General features: G+C 39.7%; 1 protein-coding gene across 7 annotated transcripts in view; it reads right to left on the bottom strand.

The window, feature by feature from the left end:
- The window catches only part of LOC136842602 (unconventional myosin-XVIIIa-like), a 1,295,621-nt gene that overhangs the window by 20,527 nt on the left and 1,257,698 nt on the right, over nt 1–17,396 (bottom strand). The gene's annotated exons all lie outside the window — the stretch shown is intronic.

Raw genomic sequence — 17,396 nt, 5'->3', positions numbered from 1 at the left:
CATGTCCTATCTGAGAGTAAACTGAGGGAGTTGAATGAAAAGAGGGCAGTGCACCTAATGGAGAGAAGAGTCCTTCTTAGTCTACAAGAAGTTTTCATCAATCTTTGGTAAGAAGCTCACAAGAAAGGAGGGACAACATAAGGTTATGCAGAGGCTCTGATTAATCTTCTCAAGCTCACATAGATGCAACTAACCAAACCTGCTCTGGAACCATGTATGTATCCTTCCCTCTTGCATAGAATAAACAATCTTCTGATGAACTCAAGAAGGATCTGGCACTAAACACTTATAATACTAAAGCTGACCAGTGGAGGAAACTAAAGTAGTTTAGGAATTTTATGAGATTAGGATACACTACAGTAACATCATGTCTACCTGCTCTTCCACTATATGCTGTCTGCCTCATCCAACCTATTTTAGATCAATAAGTATACAATCCAATTCAATGGGCAGACTTCAGCAAGCAGTTGGGTGGAAGCAAGGATTCTTCAGCAAGAAGTAACATTTTCAGTGATTCTATCCATCTCATCTTGCTAGCTTCCAGGACCCACATTTTTAATAAAGTAAACTGTAGCTCTTGTGCTCATTCAGTAGCACTGATATACCTTTTATGCTATCAGCAAAATGGGTTAGAACACTTCATTTAATAAAGCTATGTAGCATTACTGCAAGGATTTTGTTTAAGAGAGGCCAGCTGGTAAATGAATGATGGATACTGAAAGCATGACAAAATTTTGAAATATTTTCTTGGTAGGTTGGTATTTGGTAATACGTTGATCTAATATGTTGATCTAATACTCTCTCAAAATTCATGGTAGTTTCATAGTATGAGGGTTTTCCCACAACTACTCTCACAAACTGGAGTGCATGATTTGTATTTCTTAAATACAGTATATATTTGTTAAAATACATTACAATAACTTTTATGGATAAAGTACCATCAAAAATTGACCAATGGCACCTTATACCCACTGATACTAGATAACAACACCAAAGCTGTGCTCAGTAATCTGAACACCTTGTCCATGTAACATTGCGATGCATCAGCTCAAGGTCAGGTTGCTCCAGCTTTAGAAGCTGAATTACAAAGTATACCTTACATAAATTTAAAATATTCCACCTACTTAATTTCTGTAACCAACTTAATTAAAGATTTTTATGCAACAGGGATAGACTTGTCTAACATATGGCATAAGATTTTTAAGGAGAAAAATCACACTTTGGTAGATTTTCTTTGTGATGGAAAAATAAAGATAAATAATAAAATTTTTATTTTGTAAACCACTGATATCTGTTAAGATTACACCACATCTCTATTGTTCAGTCTACAAAGCAAGAAATCATCTCTACTTCCAAGGTGTACTACCAGTGGTGGATGGAGAGGTACATGGATTCTGTTCTTCTGAGAGTATATGTAAGGACATCATTAGGTTGTCTCACAAGGTCAGGTCTGAAGAGACGGACAAGAGGATGTCATCAAGGGTCACTAACCAACAAGGAGTTCACAGTAATAATGAGGGGTTTAGTTACACAATGACACAAAACCTCCCTAGATGTCAGGGCACCTTTTACCTTTCAGGCATCCTGGCACAAATCAAAGATGCCTTTACCTATTTGAAGAAAGGTGATTTTAATACTGTACTTCCAACAGTTGTACTGCAGCATCCCTGATCCTTTCAAACAGCACTGCAGACATGCTAGAGAAAAAATATAGCGTGCATGGTGGACAATGACAACTTCTTTCTTCAAACCCATTTTTCACACTAAACTTTTATGCCAATCTCTACTGCCTCTCCTGCACAACCCAACTTTCTTCAATCATTGTATACAGTATTGCACAAGGAGCTTCTTTCTCTATGTCAACTGATATTTAGGAAACTTGCTACTCTTCTATAGAGATAGGATTCTATCACCGTGAACAAATCTAAACACATTCCTTACACATGTGAACAGGAGTAAACCACTCAAGAGTACCATAAGGCCTTTTAAAGAAAAAAAAGGGCAATTTTATAAACAGTACTGCACATACGGCAGTATGTCAAGTCATGAGGATACCTATGAAATTTGTCCTAGTAACAGACCAATGAACTGAATCCTTACAGACAATGGAAATAACATCAGTCCCAACCCATGGTTAGGTCCTGAACAGGAAGCTTGAACAAAAGTCTGGAAAACCTGTGTCTTACGACATCCAAGGCACTTTTCTCCAGATCAATTCCACCCGTCTACAAGACAAAGAGAAGATGATACAATTCACAATCCATAAGCATGAGTTACACTGTCAGGCCAGCATGACAGTGGACACATACAGGTTGATTACTTTTCTCCAATAAAGAACTATGAGTTAAAAATGTGTGGCCAATTCTAAGGTGAGAACAACATTCTAAAGCAAAAACCTCAAAGTGTTCAGAATGACAGATATGGTGGTGGTTGTGGTCCTGTGCTCACCCCTACAGGTGAGAGAGAATACACTTACATGGCAGCAAAGGAAGAGCATAGCCACTCTTGGCTACCCCTCCCCCATTCTTCCCCTCTACTCCAAACTGGGCACCAGAACAATTCTGAAGTGAGAAGTGACTCATGGATGAGTCTTGTTTGAGAAAAGAAAGAGAATGAAGAACTATCTCTCTTATAAAAAACAAGATCACTTAGAGAAGCAGTGCTTGGGAGAGCGCCAGGGAGGAGGCCTTCACCTTTAGGCTCACTGTTAGTATCAAGGAGCCAACTCCATCATCTGCAATTTCTCTGGCATGAAAGTGGCAAGAAAGAAGTTGGCACAATCCGCTGGAAACAAGGGTACTCCATGACCCATGGATCATACCCTTAGATCAGGGAGCTAACCCTCTCTAGACACCATGCTCTTACTGGGACTATGGCAATGAGCAATGAACCAGAAACACCTTCAGAAGAGCCTGAATGAAACCCCCTCAAAAGACCAAGGACCTGAACAAAGTCATAGTTGGTTCCAAGGAATTTCACTCTCAAGGAGCCAAAATTTCTGCAAACTTCCACTCCAGCATGGTCAGCAAGCAATCCAGAGAGCAGAACCACTTGGTCCTATCCAATCCTAGGCTGATTGCACTGCTCCTCCCACAGCCACAGGAGGAGACCATTAGAATATAGTCCCTAAGCCATTTCCTAACCCATACCTAAACAGACGAGGCTCTCATCTGAGAAATACCAGCCACAGTGGAGTTTCTGTCAGAACCCAGTTCTGACTTAAACACTGCCACCTGCATGCCTAACACTCAGTCAAACTGAGAATGACAGAGAGACACAAGCCCTAACACCACTCCTCCAACTCCCCTCCTGTCACATAGTTAATTGTGTGTGCTAGAGGTGGAAGAGTTCAAGACCTCTCCCTAGAGTAGGATAGCTTGGGCCACACATACTCTAAAGCATGCTAATATACTGAGCATGGAGACAATGTAGGAAACTCTAAAACTTCCAGCATATGGATGGCAAGGAGAACCTTCCCAAATGCCAGCAAGAAACCGATCCATGAACATGGAATGCTACTACCAATGGGTTGCATGCACCCTACAAGCAGTCCACACAGGTTACCCTAACCCACCCGAGCAGGTCATGCAAATACATTGTGTGTGACCCCAAGGAGTCACTGTGATTTGAGTCATTCTGCCCATCATTCCACCGTGATTGTCCAAACATACATGGACCAGAAGACTCATGAGAACCCCAATACCAACAGCAGACCTGGTCCAAAGACAGGGTATATGACCAGCACACAGGTTGCGTGAACCCCACTAGTGCTCACCATGGGTCACACACTAACCCTCTCCACACGACCCCAAAGAGTTGTGGTGCTTTGTTCAACTGTCCACCATTGGCCGATTATGGATGGAGAGAGAGGACAAGGACACCCCACTGCCACTGGTAAACCTTGTCCACAGACTGGGCACATGGGCAACAAATGAGCTGCACAAACGGGTCGTACAAGCCCCTCTCAGTGTGACTCTGATGAGTTATGTTGTGAAGAGTTTAAATGCTCCCCTATAACCATGGTTGTACAACCATGGATAAATAGAGAGAACACCACTAGCCCATTGCCACCTGTAAACCCAAGCGAATGAGGCATGCAACCCCCAAAGTCAAAGTGAGAGGGGAAACTCGATTCAACGTAAGCTTGAAAGCTTACAAAGAGAAGAGATTGGAGCAGATCTTGAGTTTAAGTGGAAAAGTGATCACTGTTGGTGACCATGATCACCCATCCTCCCAAGGGAAAAAGCATGTAGAAAAGTAGCCTATCTAGACTTCCCTCCTCAATGCCTGCAGCATGTAGAAAGAGAGTGGGGTTGAGGTGGAGGAAGACTGAAGAAAAAGGGGAAGAAGAAGAGGGAGAATGTCACCAGCTCCCTACCATTCCTCTGTTGTCAATATTCACCTCTCCAAGGAATATGTGAAGGTTACAGCTATGAAGGCCTTTCTCCTCTACCGGGTCAAAATGAACACTGACAGAAGTGCTACCTTCCCAATGGTAAGCCAACTCTCTCCGAAACTTCCAGAGTGACTAAGTTTTACAGACCTGAAAAGTAAATATTATTCAAAACAAAATATTAAATCCTAGCAAGAAAAATTCAATGCCAAATATCCCTCCAGGCATGCTTATTTGACTGATGTATTTGATTCATAATAGCACAAACACATAGTCAAACACAAAGGAAAAGGAATACTCAAGTTTATTCATCACAGAAAGTTTGACTGCCCAAGCTAGACAGAGAATCTGGAAAGACTTCTGAACTCAATGGCTGCCAGAAGCAAAGGGGAGTGCAGACCAACAGGTAGGCAGGGCTTTCCCCACTTGTTGGTAGTTAACTACTCTGTAAAGTAAGTCTGAATGTCTGTTTCCCACTTGCCCCTGAAGCAACATCCCTATGTAAAGAATAGAGGTTTGCATTTGTTTAAAAACAATAGGCTGAGCTACAATGGAAAGTAGTTAGAGTCAATTTTACCAGTCTTTAGTCACCAAAACCAGTGCTGTAATACACACAAGGCTGTTAAACCATAACCAGGAAGTCCCTGTCACTATCTATTAAGTGCAAGCATTTTATTTCTTCAATAAATGTGGATGTGAGTCAACTTTAAATTCATGAATACAGTATAAGTATTGAGGTCAAGGACTGTCTGATACATAACAAGCAAAATCTAATACAGTACTGTATAGTAAAAGTGGATACTCTCTAAGTAAGTCTCCCAGTCATATAGCACCTTTATTTCAACAAAAGTCCAGGAAACTTCAAACAATGATGTACTAAAAAAATTACAAGAACCTTTAAAAAAATAGCAGCCTAGTTTAATAAATCTGCATTAGATAATTTCTTCCCATATTAATTACAATGGAAGGATATATAACTTTTAGATCATCACTTGAGGTAAAGGAACCAATTTTACCTAATAGAACTAAAAATCACTCTTCCATATTAACAACATATGTTATGAGCTGATAAAAAGTAAAAAATTCATTAAATTATTCTACAATAACCATGGCAAGCAAAATGTCATATTTCTAAAGTAATTTGTACTTTTCTAAGGTATACAAACTGTAGCCTTTCATGTATGGAGTACTCTTCTGTGCATGCCCTGGGCCAGCCATGTACTGACTAAGCAAGGGTGGTATCCAGGTGGAGATGGAGAGGGAGAATACCCATTCTCACCCAGCTGATGTTATCCATGGTCCTATTGACCAGCATTGAAAAAGAAAAACTGAAGGGAAAAAATGAAGCAGTTTGTATACCTAGGAAAAATACAAATTACTTAAAAAAATTTATCATTTGTTCAAACAGGGATAAAAACATTACACCTTTCTAACATGGAGACTCACAACTTAGGAAAGAGGTTTTACCTGTCTGAGTGTCTTTGTTAAAAAAAAAAAAAAAAAAAAAAAAACTGGAGGGCAGGGTAGCATTGCTCTGCTGCACTGCCTTAAGGGCAGGGTGGTGCTGCTCTCCTGGCACTACCCCAGAGGGCAGGGCAGACTACTCCCAATGAACTCAATAACTCCATGCAGAAGCAGGAAACAAACAGTCAGCAGCCTTTGTTATGGATGAAAGGTTCCATCTTTCCTCCTCCCCCCTTGTTATAGAAAGGAAGACAAGGGCTTACATTTTAGATTAGTAGAACAGGGGCTTGTAGTGTCAGTTAGCTAGACTCACTTGGGTCCAGCTTGCATTCTGGCATTAGTGTTTGCATATATCAATTGTATGAGAGAGAGAACAGGTCGGTGCACACACTATCTTTCCCCTCAGGAGCCAGACATTTAGCCAAAGCACTCGAATGAGCTGTGAGATGCCTGGGACTGTTTGCAATAGTAACACTACCTGTTGAGGCACCATCACAGGTCCCAGTGACAAGATGTCAAGGGACTTGTCAGTGACTTCCCTCAAGCAGAATATGGTGGAGGTATCTGACAGTGCCACACTGCCATACTCATTACCTATTGGACACAGTTCTTCTGGAAGAGGAGAGAACTCATGGGCAGGTTATAGGGTCTCCTGCACTATTGGGCCACTTGTAGGCTTTGGACTTTACCTCCCAAATCCCAAAGATGTTGTACAGAGGTCTCTTGCTTGTGACATCCTGTACTCATAAAATGGCATCTGCGCTGTGGTCTTAGGTTCTACTTCTAAGAACCAAATTATTGAAGAGAGAAAATCAAGACAACTCTTGAATCTTGGGTGTGGACCCAAATTCTGGAACGAAGGAAAACAAGAGACAGGTCTATGGAAAGGGTTCCTAAACAAATCTTTCTAGTGCTAATCAGTACTATACAAAGAAGAAAACCTCCAAACCCTGGGAGTGGATCTTCATATAGTACTGAAGAGTGCAGGCCAGCAAAGCAGTACAGTATCTCATCTGGACCTCCACCTTACATTCAGAGGAAAGAAAGAAGCAACTTTCAACCTCTCATCAAAATGGAAGAGAATTGAGCTGGAATGGGAGCAATCTCTGCCCTACCAAAAACAGAATGCGATATGGCAATCCAAAAGACTCTCTAAGCATTGGCATATCTGATAAAAAACGGTCTAGGAAAAGACTCTGTCCAACAATGGACTAGTGTTAAAAAAATATTTTGTGGTGCTTGAAGAACTAAGAGCATAAGTCACATGGGACTGAAGTTCATGTGAGACAGACTTTCAAAACTTAAAGAATAAGCAACTCCATCCAAGATGAGAGGGTCAACTCAATTAGATGAAGATTGCAAAGACACACATTAGACTCTATGTCACACACTGCCTTGGCTAAGGTAAAAGGAACATCTGCAACCTGCTTGGTATAAGCTTTGAGTGGAGATATTCCCCTTCTATGGTGCTAATCATAGAAGACATCCCTCCCATCCCCTTAAAGAGTGTCTGCCAAAACAACTAAGAGATACAAAATAAATTCTCTGCTACACTGAGAAAAGTCGATCTCTCAGGAGCTGCTAGAGAGTTCCAGCACAAAGTTGCAGGAATAGCATCGTTCAATGGAAATGGCAAATGAGAGGCTGATACGGGAAGACAACTGGGTCAATCTCACACAATGCTTTGACCACAGAAATGACAAACTGGAAAAACCCAAGTGCCAGAGGCCAACAAGAAACTGCCAATGCCAAACGAAGAATACGGAGGAATAAGAAACATCTGTATATCACTCCTTGAAAAGTTAGGGGTAAGAGAACAATGAACACAAGAGTTCTACAGGGGATGGAACTTAATTTCATAACCGAAATTCTTTGTAATATGGGAACTCTACTACTCAACACATCTTCACTATTCAGGAAAGCAGGGGCCAAAACACCCCTGCACTTAGATACGAGAGCTCAGTTGAGCTGCAATAAAATTTTGCTGCGTGGAATGCATAATGCAGTAAACTCAATGGCCACAAACCATCCACTTGCACACCTGAATTGCTCAGGGAATTGAAGTATGAAACATGGCTCATCCTTACTTTAAACATGTCATGACCATGGTCCACTGCTCACCCACCATGCAATGGCATTATTAATTGGGGGGTATCTATGAAAAAATGTGGTTTGTGTTTTTTATTTTTGTTTTTTATTGCACTATTTTACTTAGTCATTATCCAACTCCACCTTATATTTTAATATAGTGAACCTTTTTCATTTCAGGAATAAGTGAGGAAAGGTTCATTCCCCTCTTAGAGAGTGAAGCTTCTCTTTGATTTATTCAGCATTTATACTGGGATTCAGTTGTCTGCAAGGGAGTGTAATGCTGACACAGAAGAATATGCAAAGTGTTGTTCTATGGAGGAGAGACATTTATCAGTGGGAAGGCCTATTTTATTCCAGCTGGAGGAAGAGTAATTTACATCTGTAGTATTAAATAATTTACTGCTTGCATCCATTAATACTTTTACACACATTCCAGAGAATGCTGAAGCTCCATGTAAAGTGTGTGAAAAGACTCTTTTTGTTTGCTTTGATATCAGTGAATGTTCAACAGATATTTACATAACTGTGATGATAATGCTTGTGAATAACAGTGTAACCTTATATTTTAAATTATACAGTGACTTCCTAATGTCTCGTCCTCCCTCACTTAATTTATTATTAAAACTGATGATTTCCACCTATTTACTGTAAACTGAACTTGGGTTGAATGTGATTTTTTACCTGTATTTGGGTGTTTTCTGGTAAAAGAATAAGTGTAATTGAGACTATCTGTTTTCTGACTGGATTGCTGTGTTGAAAAAGATTATAATTATACTGTATAAGGAAAATTTGACTGTACTCCACTGTGTTATTTATAAGCTAAGATATTTTTGTTAAGGAAATATTGATTGTACTGCACTATTACTGAGGTCATACATTTAGGTTAAGGAAAAACTGACTGTACATTGCTATGTTACTTAAACATCATGTTACTTAATAGTTAAGAGATTTACATTATGAGATTTAGGTTAAAGAAAAAAAAGTACTGTAGAGTAGAACCCCGGTCTTCGACCATACCAGAACTCGACAAAATCGGATTTCGACGTGAAATGTCGAGTAAATTTTGCGTCGGATCTCGAACAACAAACCGGAATCCGACCCGACGCGATCTGCCCGATGACGAAACGTGTGATATTTGTAAACAAAAGTATTTCGGTAACGCCGCCAATAGTTGGCGTTGTTGGTGGCGTTCTTCCCACGCACATTTAAAAGCACTTAAAGCCCACTCACACTGCCGCTGCTGTTTGAAAAAGAAGTGCACACTAGTACAGGTATATTTCAATTTTTTTGTCTTCTGCAATACTCACTCTTCTTTGAATCATGGGTCCCAAGCCAGCCACAGCTGATAAGCAGAAGAGGAAGACGGTGAGGACGACTATTGAACTGAAGAAGTAGGTAATTGAAAAATATGAAAGGGGCATTCGTGTGACTGACTTAGCTCTGGAATATAAGTTACCCAGGTCCACCATTAGCACATTTTTGAAGAACAAAGAGGCCATTAAAAGTGCTAGTGTTGTGAAGGGGGTTACGAGTTTGACGAAACAGAGGCCTCCCGTAACAGACGAAATAGAGAAATTGTTATTAGTGTGGATTAATGAAAAGCAGATTACTGGGGATAGTGTATCTGAGACCATGATTTGTGCAAAGGCCAAAAGTTTGCATGTTGACCTAATGAAAAATAGAGCAGGATCGAGTACCGAGCATGAGTTTATGGCCAGTCGTGGATGATTTGATAGGTTTAAGAAAAGGAGTGGCATCCACAGTGTTGTTAGGCATGGGGAGGCAGCAAGTGCTGATAAGAAAGCTGCAGAAAAGTATGTGTCCGAATTTCAGCAGTTCGTAGATGAAAATGGATTCGTGTCAAACCAAATTTTTAATTGTGATGAGACAGGCCTCTTTTGGAAGAAAATGCCAAACAGGACCTACATTACAAAAGAGGAGAAGAAATTGCTGGCCATAAACCCATGAAAGATAGGCTCACATTACTGTTATGTGCAAACGCTAGTGGGGATCTCAAAATCAAGCCTCTGTTCTATCATTCTGAAACCCCGAGTTTTTAAGAAACATAAAGTTCTGAAAAACAAACTAAATGTAATGTGGAAATCTAATGCTAAGGCCTGGGTAACAAGGCAAATCTTCCGAGTGGGTTTCAAGTGTGTGCCCCTGGAATACCTCGAGGAGAAAGGTTTGCCACTGAAAGCACTCGTCATGGACAATGCCCCTGCCCACCCCCAACATGGAATATGAGTTGGCTGACGAGTTCAGCTGGCTAAAGTGAAGTTTTGCCACCCAGAACTACCTCACTACTGCAGCCCATGGACCAGCAGATCATTGCTAACTTCAAAAAGCTGTACACCAAGGCACTGTTCCAAAGGTGTTTTGAAGTGACCAATGAAACCAGCCTAACACTTACTGAATTTTGGGAGGAACATTTCCACATCCTCAGTTGTGTTAGGCTGATAAATAAAGCATGGGCCGATGTTTCTAAGAGGACCCTTACAGCAGGTTGGAGAAACCTTTGGCCTGATGGGGCTCCTCTTAGGGACTTCGAGGGTTTTGATGCCCCAAGTCAGCTTGGAGATGACCCTGAAGCTGAACCCCTTCCTCTGCCTGACCCAGATGTAGAGGAAATTGTTTCTGTGGCCAAGTCCATGGGCTTGGAGGTGAGTTCTGATGACATAGAGGAGCTGGTGGCAGAGAGCTGACGACAGAGGAACTCCAGGAACTTCACGAGGGCAGAGATGATTTTGGCTGAGGAGGTGTCTGGAGAGGGAGAGCAAGGAGTCAACTACAGGCACTAAAGAAATTAAGGAGATGCTGATGCACTGGGAGAAATTCCAGGAATTCTTTGAAAAGCATCACCACGACAAGGCTGTAGTAAACCGGGCTACTGACTATGTTGACAGCAACCTAGTCAATGTGTACAGGAAACACCTGAAGAAACATCAGCATACAACGCTGTACAGGTTTTTTTTAAAAGAAGAAAGCCAGCCCGGTCCCAGTGCCAAAAAACAAAGGAAAGAGGAATCTCCTGAAGAGCAGCAACCAGACTGTATGGAAGGAGATTCCCCTTCCAACCAATGATGCGCTCTCCATACCTCCTCTCCACATCCATCTCCACAGATCCAGATCCTCATCAATGTCAAGGTATGGGCCCTACTGTCGTGGTTAAAAACTTTTTAGTGTTTATAAATGACCTAGAGATACAGTACAGTACAGAATAATATTTATTCATGCAAGATAAAGCAATGAAAGATGTCATAAATACAGTACACATTGAGTTACTAACAGTACATTTCATTTTGTGTTTAATCCACAGGTTGCTGTACAGTACTGCACTTCATTGAATGAATCTCCCAGAGCCGTTCAGTGGGAGCTGTTCATGAGTGTCAAGGTATGGGCCATGCCGTATTAGTTGTTAAAACCTTTTTAATGTTTATAAATGACCTAAAGATGCTTGTAAGATTAAGGATTTTGTGTATTATTACAGCTCATAACAGTAAATAATGATTCTACATTTCATTTTGTGTTTAATCCACAGATTACTGTACAGTATACACTTCATTGAATAAAGTTCCTGGAGGAGTTCAGTGCTTGTGTGAGGGGCAACTGTACATATTCATCAATGTCAAGGTATGGATATAGCTGTAGCCTACTGGTTGTGAAAAAGTTTTTAATGTGTTTATAAATGACTTAGAAATGCTTGTACAGTAAGATTAAGGATTTTTGTGTAGATTAGCCTACAGCTCAAACCATTTCTACATTTGATTTTGTGTTTATTCCACAGGTTTACACTTCGTTGTGTGAAAGTCCTGGAGGAGTTCAGTGCTCGTGTGAGGGGCAACTGTACATATTCATCAATGTCAAGGTATGGATATAGCTGTAGCCTACTGGTTGTGAAAAAGTTTTTAATGTGTTTATAAGTGACCTGGAAATGCTTGTACAGTAAGATTAAGGCCCGTTTTTTAAATTAGCCCACAGCTCAAACCATTTCTACATTTGATTTTGTGTTTATTCCACAGGTTTACACTTCGTTGTGTGAAAGTCCTGGAAAGGAGCAGCTGTGTAACAGTAGTGTTTTTAAATTTAGGTGTAGCAGTAGAACGTGTACAGTTGGTACGCTGGAAGAGTGTAATTTCAATTTAGGTGTAGCAGTAGAATGTGTACATTTCAATTTAGGTGTAGGTGTAAAGTCCATAGTTAGTAGAACATAACATACAGTATTCAACGTACAGTACAGTAGTCTTAAGTCTTATATGTTTGTGCTAGTATTAAGGATTCCTTTTGTAGACTAGTTTTAGTAATTACATTAATTACATACAGTGCAATAATTAAATGAAAAATTAGTTAATTTCTGGTTTTCTTGTTTATCCCTTTAACAGTGCATAGAATGGGACCAAACAGGATAGTGCCTCTTAAAGATTTGCATCCTCTCGTCTCCCTCAAAACTCCATTTTTTACCCCTTTAATACTGCATAGTAGTTTTTGTTTCAATGGTAGGCCTCTTAAGATTTTGTGTTGTCTATGTAAGGTTACTGTAAATGAGAACAAGCTCTCTCCCTCAAAACTCCATTTTATTTACCTGTTTAATACTGCATTTTATGGTATCTGGAAGGAATCATGAGAATTTGGTGAAAGCCTCTTTAAGATTTCAGTTTGAATGGTGTAGAAAAATAAAGAGTGGTATCGGAGGTTGTCCACTGCTGCCAGGTGTATGATGAAGCAAAAACATTGCTGGCTATCTACATTCAGACATTTGTACAGTATACAGTACAGTACTGGTGATGAAAATTTAGTACATACAGTAGGTATTACTGTTACATAGACTAATTTGGAAACAAGTGTTTCAGTACTGTACATACAGTCTCATGTTCGATTTTTTTTTTTAAACAGGCGCACTCCTGTGCATTTCTGTAGCTAATGCAATGTTTTTTTGGTGCTGTTCATTAGTGAATGCCTTAAAGTATAGTAGAATATTTTGTAGTTCTAAAATCGGTACTTTATGTGCTATACTAAAAATTTGATCGTTTTTTTCAGCGATGCTTTAATTTCAAATCACACGGGCAAGAACAGGTGGTGTTGGAGGCGGGTTTTATGATGTCATATGGGTATGTAAACCATTCAGAACATAGATAAGAAACAGTATTGCCACAATGCCTCAATTTTTTTGAATGAGATGATAATACGCTTGCGCAACTTTTGGCCAGTTTCGGTTTTTCTTTTGCATGACGAAATGTCGTGAAATTTACTTTTTATGTGATTTATGGATATAATTACATAATAATGGCGAATGAAAGAAGTGATAGTGATTGGTCACTTAGTGACAATGATTTTGACATAAGTCAGGGTTCTGAAAGTGATAGCGTAAGTGAGGAATATGATGTTGAAAATGATAGTGATACTGATATCGGTGATTATGATCATGCATCCGTCTGGACATGCAGCCTACCAATCCGGAAGACATTAGTTCAAAACACACGAAATTAGTTTTTACAGAAAGACATACAGGACCAATTAATCTGCCTCCAAGAAATTCCCAGCCCATTCAATACCTTTATTTGTTCCTGACTGACAATGTCATTGATAATATTGTAAAACAAACGAACAAATATGCAGCTGACGTAGCCATTGCAACCAAAACTGAATGGATTGCTTCTCACAAGCGCAGCCGATTTCATACTGGAACCCTGTGACTGAGGACAAAATAAAAAATATTTAGGATTGAATTTGTTGATGGGACTTATTCGTGTAAAGGATGAAAGAGAGTATTGGTCTACCTGTCACATGAAACCCGTATACCTTTTTTTCCAGAGACAATGTCACGCGATGATTTTCTCCTTATTAGTAGATTTTTCCATGTTAGTGACAGTTCAAAAGTAAAACCTCGAGGTGATCAAACTTTGATCCATGGCATAAAATATGCCCATTTTTGGATTCTTGTAATGAATTATTCAAGAAACACTACAAGCCAAAGGAGACCGTGTCTATTGATGAAAGTATGATTGGCATGTCAAACAGATTTGGCGATATTCAGTATATGCCAAAAAACCCCACAGTAGGTAATGAATAAAGAAATTTGAGCTATGTGAAGCAGATACTGGTTATGTTTTCATATTGACTTGTACTCAGGCAGGGATTTCTATGCTTCGGTTCAGAAAAGGGATTGTCTCATACAGTTGTTATGAGTATCATGGAAAAGAGTCGGCTCTTGAATAAAGGTTATCATTTGGTGACGGACAATTTTTATACAAAGGTGCCATTAGGCGAAGCATTGCTTGAGAACAAAACATCACTGACAGGCACTATTCGTATAAACTCAAGAAGGGACTGCCACAAATCTTGAAGAAAGAAAAAATGAAAGTTGGAGAGCCTTTATATGTGAGAAAAAAAGCTTCTTCGTGTGGGTTCAAAGAAAAAGCTACTTGGAAGCCTGTGTATCTGCTGTCCTCCTATGCTCATGCAGAAAACAACTTTGCAAAAAGACACGGGAAGTGGTAAAGCCAAAAGTGATAAATGACTACAACATCGGTATGGGAGGAGTAGATCTCAGTGACAAAAGCTATACCAGTATGCTGCTGCAAAAAGACCATCAAGACAGTACTGGAAAAAATCTTCTCCAACTTGCTGGATATCGCTGTTTTGGATGCATATATAATGTATCAGCAAAATACTGATAAGCCAGTGAAAAGAAAGTGAATTCCTTCGTTTGATTGTTGCATGCTTGTGCTGCAACAAGAAAGATTTTATCCTCTCATTCCAGCATCTCCATCTACTAGCCGCTCACTCTCAGGTGCGACATCTCCTGCTTCTGGTGGTAGCCGTCAATCAAGCCTTTCACCTGGTCGTTTGTAAATGTATCAGTGCTTGGTCCAGAGCATAAATATGCAAGATTGGATGGCACAAAACTGAGACTATGTGCAGTTTGCCCAAAGCGTTCAAAGCACTGGTGCCCAGGATGCAATGTTGGCATTCAAAGGATGCTGGCACCAGCTGCAGCATTACTTCCGTGCCAAGGGGTGTCCAAAACGGAAGTCTGAAGATGAGTAGAGGATGAAAACATGTACATAGTGTATATATGTAAATAAGGTTAGTAAAAGTTCTATATACTTTCATTAGGGCACCTTAGTAATAGAAATGTTGATAGTGCTGTAACAACTAATTGCAAGAGGACGATTCTCTTTTGAAACTCGGTGTGAGATGGTTTCTTAAATGTCTAATACCTGTTGAGCTACTAGTTATATATGCCTGAATTTTTTCTCCAACTTCTAAGATAAATTTAGCTCTTGTTCATTCATGAAATGATGAAAAAGCATGACCTGTATAAGTGTTTGGTCGACAGAAAGTTGAAAATGAAAAAAGATAAAAAAAAATTTCCTTTACATTTCACAATTTATATATATGTTCTCTTTGCAAAAAAAAAATATTTTTTTATTGCCGTATAATCGCCATTTTCTGGCGATTCCAATGGTATATAAAACATTACTATTCTTATGAAAATAATCTGATAAGGAAATTTCCGAAGAGAAAAAAAAAAATTAGTGAAATAGGCGTCGCATTTTAGCAAATGCATGTTTACATGTGCTGTTCATGGGTTAAGGTTCTCGGTAAAGAAGAGCTTAGCCTGAGGTTAACTCGGAGATTCTGCTTACAAGGAACAGTCTCATGCTGGATTTTTTTTTTTTTTTTTAGACAGAGGCGCACGTGTGCATTTCTGTAGCGAATGCAATGTTTACGTGTGCTGTTTGTTAGTGAATGCCTTAAGGTTCTCGGTAAAGAAGGGGGTTAGCCTGAGGTTAACTCAGAGATTCTGCTTACAAGGATATTTTATTGAAAAATACATGTTAGGGTATCATAACACTTATTGAAAGTTGTTTTACAGTGATTTTGTACAGTACAGTAGACTCTGAGTGGAATTTACAAAAATTAATACAGTACTGAACGTTACACAATGTTTATGTAATTAGTACCACGATACGCCACCAGGACGGCGGTTTGGTTTGTTTACAACTGCTCTTGCCACAAGCTGCCGAGTGCCGACGTAACTTAGGAATAACAGACTCTACAGTACATTTGGCTTATTTTTAATATTGTATTATTAATTTCCACAAGCTGCCGAGTGCCGACGTAACTTAAGAATAACAGACTCTACAGTACATTCGGCTTATTTTTAATATTGTATTATTAATTTAATGTAATGATGAGGCTTGTTTTTCATTGTATTTATCATTAACAATAGTTTTTGTGTGTACCCATTACAGTACATTCTGGAGTGCTTATAGGCTACCTAGCCTAGCCTATGGCGCTCGGTCTACCACTGGTCGTAGGCCAAATTTTTTAAATACAGTATACATTTAAAACTGTAAGAATACTTCTAATGAGGTAAGTTATTTAACTCTGAACTTATTTAATTGTAATGTGTGTAGTGTTTTGTATAAAAAGGCAAGGTTGGAGTAGTGACTGGTGGTCAGGAACGGATTAATCCATTTTCAGTTATTTCTTATGGGCGAAATTTATTCGGAATTCGACAAAATTGAATCTTGACGCTCCTTCTAGAACGGATTAGCGTCGAGAACCGGGGTTCTACTATACTTCATTGTGTTACTTTGGTTAAGGCATTTAGGTTAAGAGAGATTTGACTGTGTGCACTGTAATTTTATTTTCTTTGGCAGCCATCAAAATTTAAATAAGAGAAAGAAAGAGTAATATATTTTTGCTACATGTATATGTATGTTTTTGATAGTGTAGCTGATGCTCATCCTCAAAGGAGTTACACTCATGGAACTTTCTAGATGGCAAGTGGAACGAAGTCTGGTCCTGTTACAGTTTGGATCCAAGGTAGATCTAATCCTGAAATTATGACTGTATGATTTAGAGAGTCTGCCTGTCTGCACGCCAGGAAAAGGCTTTGAGATCACCTCCATCTGAAAATGGGAAGAAAGGGTCTCTGGCAAGCTGGCTGACCTGACTCCACCATTCATGTAAGTGATAATATACATATGGATGCCTCCTTGACAGGTTGGGGAGGCCAATGACAGGACTGTCAGTTAGGGGGAAGATGGTCACCTGCCCTGGGGCTATTGGCTGTCTTTCTGTCCCAGAAAATTAAAACCTCCAAAAGGGACCCACATTTTGCTGGTCCCAAACAATATGACTGGAATGTCTTATATCAAGAGGTTAGGCTAAAGCTGAGCTCCTCTCAAGTCAGAAATTGCTAACATGCTGCCACAATCCAGAAGTAGACCGGTTTGCCATAAGTGAAAACCATCAACTTCCAGTATATGTGTCTCTCAACCTGGACAGTCAGGCAATAGCAAGAGATACATTCCTGCAAGACTGGAACAACTAGAGGACAATATACCTTTTTCAATCATTGTTCCAGATTTTGAAAGCTTTGCACAATCTACTAGCTTCTAATGGAACCACTTGCCTAGTAGCCTGAATTAGCAAG

The sequence above is a fragment of the Macrobrachium rosenbergii genome, chromosome 10 (genome assembly GCF_040412425.1).
Source record: "Macrobrachium rosenbergii isolate ZJJX-2024 chromosome 10, ASM4041242v1, whole genome shotgun sequence".
NCBI lineage: Eukaryota > Metazoa > Arthropoda > Malacostraca > Decapoda > Palaemonidae > Macrobrachium > Macrobrachium rosenbergii.
Note: the sequence above shows the minus strand (reverse complement) of the source record. Positions and strands in the feature narration are given on the sequence as shown.